Source organism: Mustela erminea, chromosome 10 (assembly GCF_009829155.1).
Source record: "Mustela erminea isolate mMusErm1 chromosome 10, mMusErm1.Pri, whole genome shotgun sequence".
NCBI classification, from domain to species: Eukaryota; Metazoa; Chordata; class Mammalia; order Carnivora; family Mustelidae; genus Mustela; species Mustela erminea.
In genome coordinates, this window is record NC_045623.1 from 75641632 (window position 1) to 75646518 (window position 4887).

Below are 4887 nucleotides of genomic sequence, written 5' to 3' on the forward strand. Positions count from 1 at the left end.
AAATCTTATTATTATCAGAATAAATTAACTTTTCAACATCTCTAATTCATAGATAAATCTTACTGTGTTCATAAATTAAACAAACTATACCTCAGCCAAACACATGAAGACAATTTCACCAAGGGAAACTTGGGCTCACAATCAGGCAACTCATTCACATACTTAAGGGCAAAAAGAGTATTTTCCCAACCCCCAAATACTAACTTTTAACCAATGAGCTCTCAATCCAGTCATATCAGAGGAAGTTTCTGGTTTGAAAAACAGAACGTAGTACCTTCTCAGAAGGAGAAAAAGTCAAACACACATTTCATGACAAAAGCATTTACCATTAAGAAGGAATCTCTAATTCATCTGCTCTTCCCCTAAAACCCTTCTATTTCCCCATTCTGACAGAAACATCCCTTTATTGCACTGTGGGTATGAGGCTGTGATATCCTGCGGTTCTCCGTCTATTCCAGGTGAACCAAGTGAATCCGTGGAATCGGGACGTTTCTCAGCATAACTGACATCTAGAACCACCCCAGGCATGCAGCCAATTCTGCTTGGAAACTTACAGGCTCTGCCTCTTCTCTTATTTAAACCACCGTATTTAGTCTACTTTAGGAAAGGGGAAAAGTTCCTATCTCCACAGGCTTCGGTTTTCTCACATTTTTAAATAAAATCTTTGGGCCATTGCCATCAGCTACTCCCACATTTTGCCTCTGTCACCATTTCCTGACATCTATCTACATGGTGAAGTTAGGAGAAGCCGCACAGCTCCCGACACACACACACACACACACACACACACACACACACACACACACCCCTCTCTTTCGTGGGCCTGCTTTCCAAACACTCTGGAAGCCATCCCCTGGTAAATAATAATGTCTTTGGTGAATTTAGCAGTGTACCTATCGGAATCTGATATTGCTTAAATTCTTAAAGTGTCCACTAGAGGACACTATAACACCACCTCTAACACCGATTTGCGGCAGAATGGCTTCTGTGAACTCCCAAGGGAAACTTCCTCTTCCTGTATAACCCACCTACATGGTCCTATCTGATTATTCCTTATATTAAGCACCGAAAAAAGAAATCGGTGGCATGAATAAGGAAGGAATGCAGCACCACCATCTATCCCTCTATTCTTGAGCCCTTGGTCTCCGGGCAGGATACTCTCACTATCCAGTCATTCCTTCCCTCAAAGTGTATGTGACTGACACTGGTGCGTTTTTAGTGGAGTTGATTTGACAATGCCGGACCCCTCTCAATGCTCCAGAAAAAATCAAAGGGTTGAGTTGGGTCTAGGATCATTACGAAAACATTAAAGATAGGTCAACATTGTTGACAACCCCACCTCATGACCGGGCGGTCTCCTCTCTAGACCTAATTCTTCTCCTGGTCACCCCCACCTGCATCCTCTCCTCCCTTCTCCCTGGACCTTTTGTCTCAGGACCAGCTCTCCTTGTTTCCTCTCCCCAAGGCTGTTATATCTAAAGTCAGGACTAATCTCTCAGTCGCTCACCCAAGAGAATGGGTGCCTTCATGTTATTAGCACAACTACTTTATCTTAGAAAAACAAAAACGAGCAAACTTGAGTGTTGAAAACACCTCTATGACTGAGCCTTGATAATAAAACGTTACTTCTTATTATTATTTTTGACAAAAACGGACATATCTAAACATAAATATATTCAAGATGGTGGCTTTTGCGAGGGCACGTGTTTGAGCCAGACTGCCTCGGATCAAATCCCATTGCTTGCTGTTTACTGGCCGTGTGGACTTGGGCAAGTTACTTCGTCTCTGCGCATCAGTTTCCTTAGCTGTTGGAAGAGGAAGGTATGAGCGTCTACCTACTTCCCCACGTTGGTGGTATGAAGATGACAAGAGTTAATGAATGTATTTACATGGTGCCCGCTAAGCCAATCAGAGCCGATCTTCGGGATTTGGAAGTATGGAAGCCAGGAAAAGCTTCTCTCTGTTCCTCTGACCCAACCAAGGCCCCTGTGATGGAAGACCTGAGCTGCTTTTGGCTGTGTGGCTCCCTGTGTGGATCCTGCGTGGGGAATCTTGTGTGGATTCCGGAAGAGTCCCGCTTGCAGAAGAAGCTGTAATGAGAAAGGGAGAGAATGTCTGAGTCCCGGGATCTAGATCTACTCTTATTCTCTCTGGGCAGCAGTCAATGAACAAGAGTCACTAAGTGCCAGATGCTAGGAGGACCACTTTCCAGGTATGGGCCCAGTAACCCCAATAACCGCAGAAGCGTAGTCCATGCTAGATAGGAGGAAAATTGCTCAAGATGGCAGAGTGCAAAAGCTGGGATTTCAGCCTGGGCAGCCAGCTTCGGAGCAGACAGTCTGCATGTCGGCCCCATATTCTCTGTTGTGGGGGGCCTGTCCTGTGCGCTGTGGGATGTGAGCGGTATTCCAGGCCTCCTCCCACTAGATGCTTAAGCACACCTTTCTCCCAGTTGTGACAACCTAGACTGTCTCCAGACACAGACGGATCACCCTCTGATGAAAACCACTGCGGCCACTCCTACAGTCTCCCAGATTCTTTTTGAATCGCTACCATTGAGTGACCCAGATGCTGCATTAGCCACAATTCAGGGCGACCCGACGCAAGTGTCAAATACAAACAACCCAATTTTCCTCACACGCTGGGTCACCCACAACACATTGCTACCTAGACCCCGGGTTGTCTAAAACCCCAGGTCACTTACCAGCCTGTGTCCCCAAAATTTCCTGTCGCTGAGTTTTCTATAACCCATTACCTAGTGGCATCCCTGCCCTCTGTTCCCAACCAGAGTTTCACAGGGTCAGAGCCACAAAGCTCTTCACAGAGACAAGGCACAAAATACCCACGGAGGCGGAGACAAGGAGACAGAAACCCAGATGCCAAGACAAGGCAGGAAGAGGCAGAGACGCTCCCAGGGACGGAGAGAGGCTCTACCCAGCCAAGAGGGCCATAGCTGGTTATGCTAAATGGGTCACCAGGGACCCACCAAGGCCCTTCCCCCCACCTCAGGATTAGACCTGGGGGTGGGGAGGCTAGATTCTCAGGGTAAGGAGCTTAGACCCAGCGTGACAGCTAATCGCCCACACGAGACCTCTGTGTAGGTCACCTAGCCCCGGGCAGCGCCCACCCCCACAGCCACTCCTCCGCTCCTCCACAGCCACTCCTCCGCTCCTCCCATCAGGGACTCCATGGACAAGTTTTCACCCCTGAAAAATCACAGCCTGGAGGGCAGGGGCAAGAGGTCAGACCATCCAGCCTCCCCTCTAGCTCTGCTACTGGGGAGTCAGAGTGGGGCGAGATCCACAGGCACCTACTGTGTTGGTGGGGGCCGGGGAGCCCCCCAGACAGAGATCTTGGGCTTTCCACTAGATTGTCTCTGGCAGGATCTGGCTGAGTCCAGAGAAACATCTCTCTGGGTTGAGAGTCATAGTGGGGAGCAAAGGGTCCCTCCTGTTCCAGACCCCTCACCCACAGGGCCCCTGAGGATTACCAAAATGAAAGAATCACGCCTGGGTTTTGGGGCAATAAGTCTTTAAAGCAGCCCCACCCACACACTGGCCTGGCCTGGTTGCCATGGTGATACCCCAGTTGCTCCAGAGGCGGCTGCCAGGCCTTGAAGTGGGGACAGGGGAGGCAGCGGATCCTGGAACTGCGGCGGGTTGGGGTGAGAGGTCAGTGCTCTCTGAGAACATTCCCGACCATGGCTGGGGGCTGAGTGCCCAGGTCTGTCTCCACTCCCACTCTCTGAGCTCAGGCCCCATCCGCAGCCTCCGGCCTCTACTTCCTCTGCGGCTCCCTGAAACGGACTACCTCAGAGGCCATAATCCACCTGTAGTTCACCGAGGGCAGGGTTCTGCTGTGAGGACTGATCAGTGGGCTCAGGCCCGGAGGCTGGGTGAGGAGCTCAAGCATGTTGCCCCAGGGTAAGGACTCAGAGAGGTTCCAGGGGAAAAGAGAGGGGATGAAGGCTCAGCATAAAGGTTCTGGAAAAATCCAGGCTAGACATAGGTACAAGACTTCAGGCTTGGGGCAAACACGCCCTAAATATGACAGGAGAGGGGCGCCTGGGTGGCTCAGTGGGTTAATGGCTCTGCCTTCGGCTCAGGTCATGATCCCGGGATCCTGGAATCGAGCCCCACATCGGGCTCTCTGCTCAGTAGAGAGCCTGCTTCCTCCTCTCTCTCTCTGCCTGCCTCTCTGCCTACTTCTGATCTCTGTCAAATAAATACATAAAATCTTTAAAATAAATCAACAAATAAATATGACAGGAGACTTCAGTGGGGGCTCAGGGACGAGGACCCAAGTGGAAGGGCACCGATGGGGCTCAGGGGAGGATCTGTACTGGTGCCTCCCTTCAGTACTGACTTGTTACGAAAAACAATTGTTAAAATACTAAACTTCTGGAAAGAACCTAGATGTCCATCAACAGATGAATGGATCAAGAAGATGTGGTATATATACACAATGGAATACTATGCAGCCATCAAAAGAAATGAAATCTTGCCATTTGCGACAACATGGATGGAACTAGAGCGTATCATGCTTAGCGAAATAAGTCAAGCAGAGAAAGACAGCTATCATATGATCTCCCTGATATGAGGAAGTGGTGATGCAACATGGGGGCTTAAGTGGGTAGAAGAAGAATCAATGAAACAAGATGGAATTGGGAGGGAGACAAACCATAAGTGACTCTTAATCTCACAAAACAAACTGAGGGTTGCTGAGGGGAGGAGGGTTGGGAGAAGGGGGTGGGGTTATGGGCATTGGGGAGGGTATGTGCTTTGGTGAGTGCTGTGAAGTGTGTAAACCTTGCAATTCACAGACCTGTACCCCTGGGGATAAAAATAGATGTTTATAAAAAATAAAAAATTTAAAAAAAATACTAAA

At 49.0% G+C, this 4887-nt stretch overlaps 1 long non-coding RNA gene across 1 annotated transcript; it reads right to left on the reverse strand.

Moving 5' to 3' along the window:
- Positions 1-1619: 1619 nt before the first annotated feature.
- LOC116600795 lies at positions 1620-3572 on the reverse strand. The gene is made up of 3 exons (XR_004289815.1): positions 3491-3572; positions 1890-2090; positions 1620-1805 (listed from the first exon to the last, which is right to left on the reverse strand). It is a non-coding gene; the product is annotated as an uncharacterized LOC116600795 (long non-coding RNA).
- Positions 3573-4887: the final 1315 nt, after the last annotated feature.